This window comes from Akebia trifoliata, chromosome 1 (assembly GCF_017979445.1).
Source record: "Akebia trifoliata isolate Shusen 1 chromosome 1, ASM1797944v1, whole genome shotgun sequence".
In the NCBI taxonomy this organism is placed as follows: Eukaryota; Viridiplantae; Streptophyta; class Magnoliopsida; order Ranunculales; family Lardizabalaceae; genus Akebia; species Akebia trifoliata.
The window spans coordinates 14,283,584-14,301,954 of NC_141375.1; positions in this window are offsets into that span (position 1 = coordinate 14,283,584).

Consider the following 18,371-nt stretch of genomic DNA (forward strand, 5'->3'; position numbering starts at 1 on the left):
TTCTAACTTTTGTCTAAGAGAAATACAAATGTAGATTCCAGATCAAAGCTTCCAACCAAATATTGATTTAGTGTTTTTAACTAAGTTATTTAAAGATATAACTTAAGATCTTGAACAAAATATAACAAACTTGCCAAAATATATTTCAAAATTTCAAAATTTTGTGATTTTGATTTTTGAATAGAAAATAAAAGAAAATAGGTGGAAATCCGACCCTACACCCTCAAACTTAAACATAATATTTTCCTCAATATTCTAACATGCACATGTAAGTGTAAAACTGAAAGTGATAAAAGGAAGTAAAGTGGGTTGGATAGCACCTGAAAATGATCCTACAGTCTTGTGATATTAACACAATATCTTTTGAAATGAAACAACATACCACTCACCACTGTCGCAGTGTCAATTGTGTGTGTTGTATTAATCGTGAACATGTTGTATGATGCCAGAAGCACCACGAAATATATTATGATCATAGTTTAGGTAATTGGTTCCTAAGCTATGTCAGAAAACATACACTAGTATTTTCAATCTACACTGTGTAAACTAGCACAAGACAAAATAATTACGAAAAAAAAGAATTTATGAAAAATACTGTAAAAAGAATATGTTTTTGAAACACAACATAGATAGTACAACATTTAGATAAAACAAAAACAACTAAACAAACAAATTCTACTAGCATACTACAAATAAAATCCTAATGAAAATATCCAATCTCTTTGAGATCTGCCTCTAGTAGTGGCTGTCTCAAATTCTCACACTCTCTCGTGTTGTTTGACTGCATCGAGTCGTCTCTTTAACGTCTTCTGTCCTCTATATAGCTTATCCATCCCCTTGAATTTTTTGTAAATGCCTTCTACAGGAAACGTGGTTTGACCTCATCTAAGAAAGATGTGTCCTCAAAATCTTGCCTAGATGATCTAGCTTCATTCGCTTCGGTTTTGTCAAATTCTTGTCTTAGGTGCTCATAACCATGAGGGCTACCGTGCTCCTCAAAGTGCTTTGGTAACGGTTGTCACAAACCGGGGCACACTTTGCAAAAGGCAATGCACTCTTGAATTCCAAAAGTTGGATCATCTAGCCTTGGGGTGCTAGTATTGCCATTGTATAACGGCCATAACATCTGTCACCTAGAGTTAGGTGTAAGCTCGCCCCGGAGCTACCCGGGAGCACCCATGTAACAGTATGTAAGGCTCGTTATGAAGCCATGTCAGCCCCCGTACCAGGGCATATCTGTTAGCTTATAAGTACATGTCAGCCTCGTGATAGGGCACACTTGTTAGCTTAGTGGCATTTTTGTAATAAGGGAGTATGACCGACCTCCACTTTTGATGTTTCCTTCTGGAAACCTGGGAAAGACTTAGCGTACTATTTGTAGGAAGGGTGTTTAGTGCTATCCCAATCCCCGGCCTACACCCACGTTGTTGAAGTCTTGAAGCCCAGCTCCGTGGAAGTCCCGCGTGTCATAGGATCATCTATTGCTTTTGTAATGCGTTACCCCGTGTAATCAATATTATATCAACAAAGTTGCCTCCGGACTTTGCCTTGCGTTACCTCACTTACTTGTTTGCTAGCTACATGTGTGTGGTGTACGATCATTTTACAAGCTTGCAAGTGGATTTGACCCCCTTGCACCGCACGACCTCGCTTCGAAAGAATACGGCCGTGACATATTGGCACTCCCATTCATCTCTCAAGAATTTGATAGATCAAGTGTGGGAAAACTAGCCAGCGACCCTTCTTTGGCTTGACGCATGCATCGATTAGAGTCTCTAAGGTAAAATGGGACATATAAAAAGTAGGATCCTTGGTCTAGATCACGTGCATGATGTACATGTACTTTGTGAAAAGCAGAGTATTGTTATGCGTCCCTAAGATGTTTGATGCCACCCATTACCAACAAAGATACTGATTAGCACGAAAGTTCTTCGATAATAAATCTCCACTCCTCTTGTTGATACGTTGTGAATCAAGACCCAATCGTGTGACAAAAAATTCAAATGGATGATGCGTCTAGCAAGTTCCATCCTTGACCTTTGTAATTCCTAAGATTTCGTTGATATCTTCAAAACCAATAGTAAACATGATGTCACGGAACTCAATGGTAATCAATTGAATGGCGGGATTGCCCGAAACAACAGTAGTGTAAAATCTTCTCACTAATTCTTTGGAATAAACTTTAGAATTGATGTAGAGCAAATTATTCCATCCTTGCTCGATGCTGGTCTCATAAAATCATGATCCGTTGATACCTTGAAAGTAGGGACCAAAAATAGACTCCTAAAAATTATTCGTTTGGAAGAAGCCATATGTACTACTACAATCAGGAGGGAAAAATGATCGACTGTTGAAAATCTGATGATGATTGGTGATCAGATGACTGCAACGCAGTGACTGTGATGAATCTGCAAATGCAGTAACTACGATCTGATTGCAATTTGATGTTGATTGTGTTGATTACTTCAAATTTGCACAAACACAGTTGATGAAAAAGATCTGAAAATTGGATCTTTGATGGTTATGGATTTGGATGAATTTGAAAATGGAGATGCAGAAGATGAGTTAGAGATAAGGGCTTATTATTTGATTTTAGAATGTATGGAAAATTCCCAAAGTATTCTTGAGTCAAAGGAAAATCCTAAAATACTAAGAAAAAGAATCTTAAAATTGAAAGAAACACTAGTTAAGCTAAAAGAAAAAATCCTAAAACTGGAAAAAAAAATATTAAAGAAAAATACTAGTTCCTACAGTTTTGGATGGAAAGGTAGTTGAGAATGTCGGTCCATCCCATATGAGAGTTTTGAAGAGGGCTAGCAAGGGAAACTTATCGATAGCTAGACCATTCATTTCTGTTAAGTTTTGTACAACCCTAAATATATGAGACCAATTATGGTTTTTCTTTCAGAATCTATCACTTCGATTCTGATTTGATAATTATTCCTGATGAGGAAAATAGCTAAGTTCTAGGCCTAACTGAAGTGAAAAACTATAGTACTCATCCAAAACTAATAAAACTACTAAAAACTAAAGCAAAAAGAATTGGTTGCCTCTTAGAAGCACTAAGTTTAGCGTTTTCAACAAGACAAAAAACTTTAATAATCTTGATAAATCGGTTCATCGAGGAGAAGAACTTACTCTGGGGGTACACACTCAAGATACGATTTGAGAAGTTTATTATTCACTAAGAAAGTCGATTTTTCCTTAGTATTAAGGAATTTAACAACACCATGGTGATAAACTATTTGGGTATAAAAAAGCTAGTCCAACGAGATTTGAATTTCCTTGGAAAAAAATGGAGTCTCTTGTTGTACAACAAAACTTTTTGACCAGGTTTAAAATTTCATTGAAGAATGTGTTTATCATGATAAAATTTTGTACACTCTTTGTAGCGTTTAGCACAATCATAAAAGTCATTTTTGACTTCTTCTAATTCATCAAGTTATAACTTTCGATGTTCATCGACTTTATCGAGATCAAAGTTGAGGCGCTTGATCACCCAATATGCTCGATACTCAAGTTCTACAATGAGATGACATGCCTTGTCAAAAACTAACCAATAGGAAGACATCCTTATTGGTGTTTTGAAAGCAGTTCGATAAGCCTATGAATCATTTAATCTCAAAGACCAATCTTTTCGTGAAGGTTGACTGTTTTCTCCAGAATGGTATTAATTTCCCTGTTAGAAATCTCTACTTATTCACATATTTGTGGATGGTAAGGTGTTGCAATTTTATGAGTTATGAGATATATTTTTATCGATAATGCAAAGATTTTATTGTAAAAATATGAGTTACCATCACTTATGATAGCTCGCAAAGTATCAAATCCTACTAAGATGGTGTGGCGTCCCGCCAAACGCTAACACAAAGGCCCATGTCAGATCTTGAAGTACTAGGTGACGTTTCACAATTTTAGCATGGTCTCCTCTGTTTATATTACCATTCCAAGACATTCAACCTGTTTCACCTGATAAACAAAAGCAACAATATCCTGTATATACATACATGAATAGAAATAACAGCGGAAGATCTATATATATCTAGCTATGTAAGATAGATTAGAGTGCGAAATAATAAATAATATATAGGATTACTCTGAAAATTTTCACTCTAACAAAAATCCTAACGCTCAATACAAAATCTATAATATTCCTAGTCTAACTGACATCACTAGGGGGTATAATCTCAATACTCACCAGGTAATGGACTCTGGTCGTCTATTTGACCTACCAGATGGTCCTCACTCATTGATTCTGTGCCTATCTCACCAATTACAAGCTCTTAAACTAAAAAAAAAAAGGAAGGAAAAGTGAGTAACAATGGTTACCTAGTAGGTAACAAATAATTTCTACCAATAATTGTAGACACCCCATTTTTGCACTCGCCTGATTAATCAACTCGTCAATCCGATTGCAATGATTCCCAATGATGGATGTGTATTCCATTGCTTTATTTTGTTACCAGATGTGTTTCAGAAATCCGGATGAGGTATCTCGAATTGACAAAACCTTAGAAACCACGCTACGCTAGGAAAATACGACCCCAGAAACATAGAAATCATCATCTTGCAGACCAAAAAGAAACTTCAAGATAAAAATCACTAAAAAATTATCAAATTACCAAAATACCCCTAACCTCAAAACAACCCTAGAGCCTACGCTACCTTAGGAAAACTCTCTCGAACACATAAAATAACAAATCGGAATCAAATAAATCATTTCACCAATTTTAACAGAATTTGACAAAATTACGAAAATGCCCCTCATAAAGTTCACAATCATTTCACATAAAAATTTTCATAAATGACACAAACCAACATTCTCATTAAATTTCTTATGAAAAACCGATTCTAAAACATCCTAGAACATTAAAAACCGACTTGAAACGTGAAAAGTCCTCTCCGGGGGCAAAACGGTAATTTCACAATTTTCATAATTAAAAAATTCGAAATTAATAAATAAAATATTAAATAATTAAAGTGAAATATTGATGAAATTAATTTAAAAATTTGAACCTAAAAAATCGATCAATCGGACTTTCGGGTAAAATTGTTGAGGGTTCGTGGGATATTTCTTTAAGGACCCCTCCATTTGGGGGTCCAAAGAATTAAAGAAATAATGGAAGGGGGTTCTCCAAAATTTAAAGTCAATCAAGCAAGACTGTAGTCAAAGTATTAAAGTCAATCAAGTGAGACTAAAGTCAAAATTAAAGTCAATTAAGCAAGACTGAAGTCAAAATATTAAAAGTCAATCAATTAAGACTAAAGTCAAAACATTAAAAGTCAATCAAATAAGACCAAAAGTCATAATAGAATTCTAATTAAATAATAACTCTATCTAATAGATTTCTAACTTAAAAATAATTCTACCTAAAACAATTCTAATTAAAACACAATTCTACCTAAAACAATTTTAACTAAAACACAACTCTAATTAAAAGATCTCTAATTAAACACTAATTCTATCCAAATCAACCTTAAAAAAATTCTATAAATAGAGATGTTCACACCCTATTTTCGTATCAAATCATAAACCCTAAGAGAAGTAGGTCTAGAAGCTCTCCTAGCCCCCATAAACCCTAGTTTTGGAGCCCCATCTCCTTACCTAACATCCCTCCTTCAATTTTAGTCTAGAAAACACCTAAAATCCCTCAAAAAACACCCCCAAATCCGTAACAAACTTGAAGAATTCAGATCAAAAAACAAGGAGATACCTTGATCTAGGAGATCCGAAGTCAAATCCGGAGACAGAACGAAGCAAGGGAGTACAGTACAAGGAGCTCTTTTTGTCAGATCTGAGGGAACAAAATCCTTGCTATCGGAAAGGTATGTAATTTTTTTATTTTTATCTAGGTTTTTAGCAATGTGATATATTTGGGAAGTTAGTAGAGACCGACTTTGACCGGGCGGGGTTGGTGCCTAACACCTTCCAACCTCGTAACATGATCCCCGAATTCAGATTTTTTGTGGTAGATTAGTTCTTTTTATCCATGTTAGAGTCAGTTTGGTTCGTAGACCACAATAACTAGGTGGCGACTCCCAAACCTCAAGAGTCAAAAGCGGATCCGCGCACCCCGCGGATCGAGGGCGCTTTCAGTGACGACTCCACTGGGGACTATTGAGGATCAAACTTGAAAAACCCCAAGTATGGGAGTATTGCCAAGATGACCTAGATTTTTTTATTATTTAGTTGGATTTATTTTATTTATTTTTTCTGTTTATTTATTTTTTGTCTTGATTGTAGATGATTTTGGGTATTGCATTTTTTTTCCAATTAAGGATCACTTTTTGATGACCCCTAAATAATGAAAGATTCAAAATTGACCTATGAAAATGATGGAATGATGAAGGTTGGACAGAAATATTAAAACGTTTTTGTAGAACATTCTGGTGAGAATTAAGTCTAGGAGCCTCTTAATAAAACATAGATCTCGTCGAGTAGATTAATTTAGAATCTGAGTTCACTCAATTTCGTTATCGGAAGCCTTAGATATCATCGATGTAAGTTCAATCTGTAAATCTGAAATTATTTCTGAATGAAAGTTGGGACAGCAATGTTAAAACTTTTTTAGAGAATATTCTAGTGAGAATTAAGTCTGGGAGCCTCTTAATAAAACATAGATCTTGTCGAGTAGATTAATTTAGAATCTGAGTTCACTCAATTTCGTTATCGAAAGCCTTAGATATCATCGATGCAAGTTCAATCTGTAAATCTGGAATTATTTCTGAATGAAAGTTGGGACAGCAACGTTAAAACGTTTTTACAGAACATTCTGGTGAGAACTAAGTCTGGACACCTATTAATAAAATGTAGATCTCATCGAGTAGATTAATTTAGAACTTGAGTTCACTCGATTTCGTTATCGGGAGCCTTAGATATCATCGATGCAAGTTCAGATTGTATTTTCCTAATTCACAGAAAATCTGAATTTATCTAATGTTGGCACAATTAATGTTCTTGAGAGTGAGCTCATCTCAACCATTGTCATTCTATCATCAATGTAACACCTATTGGAATCTCGATTTATTTTGGATCACCCAAAAGTGATCATTGATTGGACCTTAAAAATTATGCCTATTGCAATGTTTGTTTGATCATTATCATATGCCATATTTATTGATTAATTTACCATGATCTTGCTTGAAATACATGATTGATGTTGATCGTAATGTTAATGTGCTTATGTGATGGGAATAATGTGATCTTAATTGAATATTCATATGATTTGAATGATTTTGGTTTTGATTAAATGTATGATTAGTTTGATTGGATCCATGGGCCCATTTGTTTGAAAAAGGTCCCGGGCACACCCCACCCTGTTTTGCACACACCACATGCACGTTTACTGTTTTACTCACTTACACGTCCCATTTAGCCAACGTGGCACTAGTGCGTGGCCCGGTCTCTTCGGAGATGCGACGTCATTCATGAAACCCACAACTCCAGTCACGTACCTTAGGGTATATCAAACTGGGGGCATCAATACCATCTGATCAGGTGATTCTGAGAAGTATGTTGATGCACCTAGGCTGGAGCGACCTGAGCCTTTGACCTATTGTAAGCCACACAGTCACATGTCCCGATTGCCAACGTAGTACTAGTACGTGGTCGGTCCCCTCGTGGGATGCCAAACCATTTATGAAAGCTACAACTCTTGACTCGTACCCGTAGGTATAAAAGATAGTCTAAGTATATCAATTGCACTTCTTGGTCAAAACCGGTGCCTAAGCAAGATCTTGCCCCGTTGTACCCTACTGTACGAGGGGGATAGACTACGTCTATTCTAGACGAGAGGTATTTAAGTGGGCCCTTGCTTAGCATTGTGCGCCACCTCTCAACTGGAGATCAAACTGGCTGTTTTTGACTTCAGAGAAGTGAATTGAGGTTTTAGATTATCACCTATACGGTATATCAAACCAAGTCACCACGTATCGAAAGGTATATAGGTGTGCTTGGGCAAGGGTGGCCAGATAAAAATGCATTGCACGTAGTAAGCTTAGAGTCTAGAAACCTTCCCAGTAGGTCACGACTCGAACTTATCGTGGGTGTTCCCGGGTTGTTTATTGAACGAATGCATGAGACTTTGTGATTAATGTGAATGATGTAGATGATGAGATCAGAGTGTATGATTGTCCCCAAGGATCAAAAATGTTATTTTTTGGAAATTAAAATGGGTGCATGAAAGCGCCCTCGATCCGCGGGGTGCGCGGATCCACTTTTGACCCTTGAGGTTTGGGAGTCGCCACCTAGTTGTTAAGGTCTAGGAACTAAACTGACTCTAAAAAAGGCAAACTAATCTACGAAAGAGAAAAAGAGTCCGGGGATCACGTTACAGGGTTGGAAGGTGTTAGGCACCAACCCCGCCCGGTCAAAGTCGGTCTCTACTAACTTTCCAAGTAAATCGCATTGCTAAAAACCTAGATAGAAATAAAAATAATAATAAAAAAAACTGATACCTTTCCGATAGCAAGGATTTTGTTCCCTCAGATCTGACAAAAAGAGCTCCTTGTACTGTACTCCCTTGCTTCGTTCTATCTCCGGATTTGACCCTAGATCAAGGTATCTCCTTGTTTTTGAATCTGAACTCTTTAAGTTTGTTGCGGATTTGGGGGTGTTTTTGGAGGGATTTTAGGTGTTTTCTAGACTAAAATTGAAGGAGGGATGTTAGGTAAGGAGTTAGGGCTCCAAAACTAGGGTTTATGGGGGACTAGGGGAGCTTCTAGACCTACTTCTCCTAGGGTTTATGATTTGATACGAAAATAGAGTGTGAGCACCTCTATTTATAGATGTTTTTTAGGGTTGATTTGGATAGAGTTAGTGTTTAATTAGAGATCTTTCAATTAGAGTTGTGTTTTAATTAAAATTGTCTTAGGTAGAATTGTGTTTTAATTACAATTGTTTTAGGTAGAATTGTTTTTAAGTTAAAACTCTATTAGATAGAGTTATTATTTAATTAGAATTCTATTATGACTTTTGGTCTTATTTGATTGACTTTTAATGTTTTGACTTTAGTCTTAATTGATTGACTTTTAATATTTTGACTTCAGTCTTGCTTAATTGACTTTAATTTTGACTTTAGTCTCACTTGATTGACTTTAATACCTTGACTTTAGTCTTGCTTGATTTACTTTTAATTTTTGGAGAACCCCCTTCCATTATTTTTTTAATTCTTTGGACCCCCAAATGGAGGGGTCCTTAAAGAAATATCCCACGAACCCTCAACAATTTTGCCTGAGAGTCCGATTGATCGATTTTTTAGGTTCAAAATTTTAAATTAATTTCATTAATGTTTCACTTTAATTATCTAATATTTTATTTATTAATTTCGAATTTTTTAATTATGAAAATTATGAAATTACCGTTTTGCCCCCGGAGAGGACTTTTCACGTTTTAAGTCGGTTTTTAATGTTCTAGGATGTTTTAGAATCGGTTTTTCGTAAGGAATTCAATAAGAATATTGGTTTGTGTCATTTATGAAAATTTTTATGTGAAATGATTGTGAACTTTATGAGGGCATTTTCGTAATTTTGTCAAATTCTGTTAAAATTGGTGAAATGATTTATTTGGTTCTAATTTTTTATTTTATGTGTTCGAGAGAGTTTTCCTAAGCGTAACGTAGGCTCTAGGGTTGTCTTGAGGTTAGGGGTATTTTGGTAATTTCGTCAATTTTTAGTGATTTTTATCGTGAAGCTTCTTTTTGGTCTGCAAGATGATGATTTCTATGTTTCTGGGGTCGTATTTCCTAGCGTAGCATGGTTTCTAAGGTTTTGTCAGTTCGAGATACCTCATCCGGATTTCTGAAACACATCTGGTAACAAAATAAAGCAATAGAATACACATCCATCATTGGGAATCATTGCGATCGGGTTGACGAGTTGATTAATCAGGCGGATGCAAAAATGGGGTGTCTACAGTGCACCAACCCAATAAAAAATCCATTTTAAACTTGACCCAGTCCATCTCGATCCAATGATCATTATGGGTCGAGCCATTTGAATCAAAATGAAATTCAAACTTTTTTTTATTAGGATTTTAAACTCATTTTAAAAGAAGAAAAATGTTTTCCAGAAGAAAAATGTTTTCTAGAAGAGAAATGCTTTTTAAAAGTAAAATATTTTCCTGAAGAATAAGATTTTCCAAAAGGAAATGCTTTCCCAAAAAGTTTTTTAAAAGAAAATATTTTCTAAAAAAAGAAAAGGAAGAAAAATATTTTTCAGAAAAAAATGGTTTACAAAAAATCTATTTTTGCGTGAAAAATTATTGAAATATGTTTGTGGAAGTTGTTATTCAATGAAAACATTATTTGTCAATATTTTTCAAGAGTGCAATAAAATTATTTTTCTGAATAATTATTACATTAATGAATTGTTTAATGGATTGGTGCACAAAATTCAATAAAATCTCAGGGTTCATTTAAAATGTTATCAATGGGGTGACACTAAAATTGGTTAAATTCACCTTCAATGAGATTCAAGGGTTATCATTGTGTCTAAGCTCAATCGTCCATAGTCTAGCTAGGGTTGTAAATCCGGTCAGTTAGAGTAAATGTCAATATCAAATCAACAGTCAGAAATGACCTCAAAATTTCTCAACATCGTCTAGTTGTTCTTTGAAGATCATAGTGATTCAATCCTACCGGTTATAAGCAATATCTCAGTTCTCAGTCTTAATCAAACTCGTGTGGGTACTTGTCTTGAGTTTTCATGAGTCATTTGGGTTAGCTCGAGTCCTTTTTTCCAGCAAGGTCATGTCTTCTTTAGATTGAGTCTACTCTTTCTTATTGAGTCAAGTTAGTTCATCGAGTCTATAGAGGTGTCTGATGCCCCATCTGAAATTGATCGGATAAAGGAAATTTTTGAATACCTCGAGCGCATTAACGAATTAACTAATAATTTGATAGATTTCGTTTCTGAACAAGAAGATAAGAGTCAGACTCAACCTTTAATCGAGTAAGGAAGGTCTTTGACCTTGAAACAAAAAATAATTCCTAAAGAGATTCAAATAGAAACCATCTTATCCCTAAAGGAACACGAGGGGATAATGAATTTACTCAGAAATTTCAAAAGACTTGTTCGTGTGATCATATGAGGGTATGTTAGGTACAAGCTTGGGTGTTGTTCAACACGGAATAGATACTCGCCTATATCGATGGAATTAAAGAAGATGTTATAAAATGTATCAGCACTATCCTTACTACATCTTGAGTTTCAAATCACATATTATCAGTCGATATGGGGGTACCTTTTGAACTGATCTCTGATAATGGGTCGTACTTCAGAGCATAATCATTACTCTATGTTTAAAGTTGAAGATCCGGAAGCACAAATCATCCCCCTACCGTCCTCAGATCAATGGAACGGTTGAAGCAGTTAGTAAGAGTCTCATGACTATCATCAGGAAAATGTGTCAATCACATCGAGATTGGTCAGAAAAATTATCATTCACGCTATGGACATATCGAACTTCAATTCGATCCTCTACTGGAGCTACCCCCTACTCCTTAGTGTATGGAATGGAAGCAGTCTTGCTAGTTGAAATGAAAATTTCATCTCTCAGGGTCTTGTTGGAAAATCATTTGTTAGAAACAGATTGGGTTCGACAGCAGTATGAAGAATTAAACTTGATCGAAGAAAACGAGTTAAAGCCCTGTACCATGTGCAAGCTTATCTAAGAAGAGTCACCCGTGCATTTGACAAAAAGGTCAAAGCTCATCATTTACAAGTCAAGGATTTAACTATCAGACTTCAAAGAAAATTGAACACTCCTCCTCGACTATAGGAGAAAGTCTGAACCCAATTGGAGAAATTTATTCATTAAGGAAATATTGTCTGAAAAAGTAGTTAGATTTCAAGATCATGATGGAAGTGAACTACTAGAGTCAACCAACCTTGACCAGATCAAATGGTATTACATTTAAGGAGGCCATCTTTGGCCGAATCAATTTTCCTGCTACCCAGTTCATTATCTCCTTTCTCAGCCCTTTGCAGCCTTTTTTTAAAAAAAAATTATGTTTTTTTCTTTCTCAGCCCGATCACCTAACCTAGGGGAGGGAAGATCCGAACTACGTTTTGGTCTGATCCCAAAAATTTGGGGTACGTAGGTAACCTGAGAAGTTACTTCAGGCCCGACCACATCAAAATAAAAAAATAGATTCCTCAACAAAGAAAGAATCTAAAAGAAAAAATTCAAAAGAAAAAGAAATATCTGCAAAATGGGGAAGAAAATTCAAAGCAAAATAAAAGAAATGCCACACAAGGGGCATTCGGGTTTTTGAGCCTCAAAATCCCTTTCTTTTTATACCCAATCCTAAGCTTACCCATGGAAGTCCTCTTAAGTACCGTGCGAGAAGTCAAGGAAGATAGCAAAGCATGATCAGACATCAACTCCAGAAGTTCAGAAGGGAAGAAGAAAAAAAAAAGTCTGCTAAGTTGAAAACCCAAAAAGGGCAGCTTAAGCAAAAATTAAGGCAAGCTCGCAAGGTTGAAAATCTGAAAGGACGACCTTGGCAACAATCAGAGCAAAGAAAAGAGAAAAAATTGTAAGCTCGTTAGATCGAAAACCTAAAAAGGCGATCTAGGCAAAAGCTAGGGCATGCTCGCTAGATTGAAAACCTGAAAAGGCAATCTAGACAAAATTTAGAGCAATGAAAAAATAAAAAAAAATCTCCGTTGAGTTGAGAAGCTGAAAAGACAGTCCGAGCCAAAACATCAGAAGTTCGAATGATCAAGTTTCAATACCCAGTTTGAACCAAATATAGACTCATTGGACACAAGTATCTCGTCTATGATTGATCTGAAGAGTTTCATATCCCTAAGTGAACCGACGGGGAGAAAGAATAAATTATATGATGAATTTCAGAAAGAAATATTTTGTTCCAATTTCTTTGAGCCTGACTCAAAATCTTTAATATAAAAAGTCAAAATTAAAAGTTAAACCTTTATTGCGCTTGCGGTAATCAAGGATTTCAAACTTTCATAACAAGGGCACTTCCTTTTTTCTAAAGAGTACAGTTTCTCCCTTACACTAGGGGCATTTATTTTAAATTATATTCAATTATCCCTAGTGCAATGTTCCTTGTCAAACTAGGGGCATTTTTGTTCTGATGCCTGGTCAATTTCAACCCCAAATGATAAGGTTAACTTTGCATTAAAGGTTACCCTCTTGATAGCAATTTTGAAAACTCCTCATATTCAAAGAGAGTTAAAATATTTACCAGACCTTCATAAAATCCAACTTTTTATTAAAAAAAAAAAATCAAATGCGAGGTTAATCCTCCGTTTGTTCCCTCAAAGCTTAGTTCATTATTCTTGCACCCTGGGCAGGTAGAATAGAACTTCCTAAAAAAGAAAAAAATTAGTTCATTACTCTTTCACTCCGAGTAGGTAGAGTAGAATTTCCCAGAAAAAATTAGTTCATACTCTTTCACTTTGAGTAGGTAGAGTAGAACTTCCAAAAATAAAAAAAATTAGTTCATTACTCTTTCACTCCGAGTAGGTAGAGTAGAACTTCCAAAAAAAAAATTAGTTCATTACTCTTTCACCCTAGGCAGGTAGAGTAGGACTCCCAAAATAATTAGTTCATTACTCTTTCACTCCGAGTAGGTAGAGTAGAACTTCCCAAAATAATTAGTTCATTACTCTTTCACCTTGAGCAGGTAGAGTAGGACTCTCAAAAAGCTTGGTTCATTACTCTTTCACTCCGAGTAGGTAGAGTAGAACTTTCCAAAAAAAAATTAGTTCATTACTCTTTCACCCTGGGCAGGTAGAGTAGGACTCCTAAAAAATTAGTTCATTACTCTTTCACTCCGAGTAGGTAGAGTAGAACTTCCCAAAAAAATTAGTTCATTACTCTTTCACCCTGGGCAAGTAGAGTAGGACTTCTAAAAAGGTTAGTTCATTACTCTTTCACTCCGGGTAGGTAGAGTAGAACTTCCCAAAAAAATTTTTAGTTTATTACTCTTTCACTCCAAGTAGGTAGAGTAGAGTAGAACTTTCCAAAAAAAAATTAGTTCTTACTCTTTCACCCTGGGCAGGTAGAGTAGGACTCCTAAAAAATTAGTTCATTACTCTTTCACCCTGGGCAGGTAGAGTAGGACTTCTAAAAAACTTAGTTCATTACTCTTTCACTCCGAGTAGGTAGAGTAGAACTTCCAAAAAAAAAAAAAAAAAAAATAGTTCATTACTCTTTCACTCCAGGTAGGTAGAGTAGAACTTCCCAAAAAAAATTTAGTGCATTACTCTTTCACTCTGAGTAGGTAGAATAAGACTTTCAAAAAAAATATAAATTTATTACTCTTTCACCTAGAGTAGGTAGAGTAGGACATTTAACTTTCTCCCAACTTTTGCTCAGATTTGTCTCAAATATCATTCAAATTTTCTCAAGTTTTGTTTTACTAAGATTTTACTCAATTTCACACAGTGCACACACTTACACTTTTTAGTCAGGGAGAATTCTCTAAAATTCAAGGATCTGACACTGTCAGTGAGAGCTCTCGCTCAAGGACCTGACAATCTTTTAATTCGGGGAGAGCTTTACCCTCAAGGATCCGAACACCCCGACGAATTGCTAAATCAGGCTGCAAAATGAACTGTCACTAGCTTTGTCATTCGGATATCGCACTATCTACCACAATAGATTTGCTATCTAGTTTGCTTCAACCCTCTGCCAAAGAGGGGCATCTGTAGACACCCCATTTTTGCACTCGCCTGATTAATCAACTCGTCAATCCGATTGCAATGATTCCCAATGATGGATGTGTATTCCACTGCTTTATTTTGTTACCAGATGTGTTTCAGAAATCCGGATGAGGTATCTCGAATTGACAAAACCTTAGAAACCACGCTACGCTAAGAAAATACGACCCCAGAAACATAGAAATCATCATCTTGCAGACCAAAAAGAAACTTCAAGATAAAAATCACTAAAATATTATCAAATTACCAAAATACCCCTAACCTCAAAACAACCCTAGAGCCTACGCTACCTTAGGAAAACTCTCTCGAACACATAAAATAACAAATCGGAACCAAATAAATCATTTTACCAATTTTAACAGAATTTGACAAAATTACGAAAATGCCCCTCATAAAGTTCACAATCATTTCACATAAAAATTTTCATAAATGACACAAACCAACATTCTCATTAAATTTCTTACGAAAAACCGATTCTAAAACATCCTAGAACATTAAAAATCGACTTGAAACGTGAAAAGTCCTCTCCGGGGGTAAAACGGTAATTTCACAATTTTCATAATTAAAAAATTCGAAATTAATAAATAAAATATTAAATAATTAAAGTGAATATTGATGAAATTAATTTAAAAATTTGAACCTAAAAAATCGATCAATCGGACTTTCGGGTAAAATTGTTGAGGGTTCGTGGGATATTTCTTTAAGGACCCCTCCATTTGGGGGTCCAAAGAATTAAAGAAATAATGGAAGGGGGTTCTCCAAAATTTAAAGTCAATCAAGCAAGACTGTAGTCAAAGTATTAAAGTCAATCAAGTGAGACTAAAGTCAAAATTAAAGTCAATTAAGCAAGACTGAAGTCAAAATATTAAAAGTCAATCAATTAAGACTAAAGTCAAAACATTAAAAGTCAATCAAATAAGACCAAAATTCATAATAGAATTCTAATTAAATAATAACTCTATCTAATAGATTTCTAACTTAAAAACAATTCTACCTAAAACAATTCTAATTAAAACACAATTCTACCTAAAACAATTTTAACTAAAAACAACTCTAATTAAACACTAACTCTATCCAAATCAACCTTAAAAATTCTATAAATAGAGGTGTTCACACCCTATTTTCGTATCAAATCATAAACCCTAAGAGAAGTAGGTCTAGAAGCTCCCCTAGCCTCCATAAACCCTAGTTTTGGAGCCCAAACTCCTTACCTAACATCCCTCCTTCAATTTTAGTCTAGAAAACACCTAAAATCCCTCAAAAAACACCCCCAAATCCGCAACAAACTTGAAGAGTTCAGATAAAAAAATAAGGAGATACCTTGATCTAGGAGATCCGAAGTCAAATCCGGAGATAGAACGAAACAAGGGAGTACAGTATAAGGAGGTCTTTTTGTCAGATCTGAGGGAACAAAATCCTTGCTATCGGAAATGTATGTAATTTTTTTATTTTTATCTAGATTTTTAGCAATGTGATATATTTGGGAAGTTAGTAGAGACCGACTTTGGCCGGGCGGGGTTGGTGCCTAACACCTTCCAACCCCGTAACATGATCCCCGAATTCAGATTTTTTGTGGTAGATTAGTTCTTTTTATCCATGTTAGAGTCAGTTTGGTTCCTAGACCACAATAACTAGGTGGCGACTCCCAAACCTCAAGAGTCAAAAGCGGATCCGCGCACCCCGCGGATCGAGGGCGCTTTCAATAATCTTCTCCTAACATGAACAAATAAACATACTGAATCATTCTAATATATGTAAAATTTTACAGAAGAAACTATAATTAACTGGTACATATAACCAAGGATGAGCAACTAAACATTTTAAAACTGACATTACATCAATCAACAATACTCACTATAGCATTTTTTTTAATATAAATCTAATTGACCAAATGGAAACATTAAACATGCATTTCATTTTATATATGAAAATGAGGCAATGAATAAATAATACACAATGGTAGAGTCATGGAATTAGAGAGTTGGGATTCACGATTGAATCGCTCCCAGTTGGAACATGATGTTATAATTCCTTACTAACTTTTAGTTCTTGATTTTTTGGCTTGTCGTTGCACTTACCACGCTTGGTTGACCATTTATTAGGCTCAGGCTGGCCGTTTGACGTGACCGTAAGCAATGGGTCTTTTTTCAATGTGTCAGAACGTTCGACTACTAAAGATTGTTAGTGATCACTGACTAATTATCTTCATCTACTTCTATCAAGCGTGCATGTGATTCCCAAATATATAATCCATTCGAATACGATCACCTTTATATTACTAGTTCACTGGTAAAGATAGAGATGAATAAACTCGGATTTAGTTATGACTCCATTCTCATACACATTCCCTACCACGTATGAGTTTGGTTGTCCCTATCGTACATCCCAGGATAGTATATCACTCCGGATGATATGACAGACTATCTTTTCAGGTATTCACAAACTCTTTAACAGTTCACAAAATAGTTATATATATATATATATTACTTTTCTTTGAAAACAATTAAGAAATTTTCTTAAAAAAAAAAAAAAAAAATTAACATCACAGAGTTGAGAATGGATATCCAGTTTTCTACCATGCAATTGTGGTCATGTGGTCTAAAATAAATAACAAATAGAAAAGTAATTAACGCCTCGCGCTAACAAAAAGTAAAGAAACATGCAACCAATATCATCATCCCTGGATATCCATTCATCAAACCATACAAAACATTACAATGTAAAATACAGACATCACCCCTCGGATGTAACTTTGGCATTTTACCATTTCATACCCTTTTTTTTTCATTTTTTTGATTTTTACAATTTTTAATCTTTCAAACAAAATATCCACTTTCTAATATTCATCAACTCAATATGAGTTCATTGAATATAAAATCATTTTTTTTACTGATTATGAAATTAATTTTTATCAATAACATTGAAAAATTACAAAACTTAGATCAAAACGGGGTCCGAGTGGTGCATAGGACCCAACTGATGGTAGTAACCTAATGAAATGTCATACCCACGTATAATTTACTATGAAGTACAATTAAACACATCAAACATGCAGGTTCTAACATGAATTTGAAACAACGAAAAAAATTCTATATTTTGAAAATATATAATAAATTTTTGAAAAAATCTTAAATGTAATTTTCACAATCTATGATTACTAATAGAAACTGAGAGTTCTTTACTACTTCTGTGCAATAGGATCAAAATGCGTGCGTGAAAATCGAGCCAATCGGCATAGAAATCGAGGTGAATCAAATTTTGAGGTGGTTGATTTTTGTTTCTGATCAGGTGGTTTCGAAGATCTCAATGCCGTCGTCATTTCTACCTTTTGCAACGAAGGACGATTTGACCTTGAAACAGATGAAATTTAGGGTCGTAGTTTCGAAAATCCCGTATTATCTACGGCTGATTTTTGACAAACGGGGTGAAAAAGGTGAGAAAACGAAAGGAAATCGGGTAGGTTTTGTAGAGGTTAACGCTATAGACAATTTTCCCTTATGCATCGGAGGTCGAAGACGGACCGTTCGCGATGAATTTAAGGTTGAACTTCGGAAGAAACCAATTTTTTTTTAAAACTCATTGGCTGGTTTTTAACGAAATTGAATGATGACGAAATTGAATCGGTATTTTACTTATTGTTTCGTTCGACGATAACTTGACCATTCAGAATCTATAAG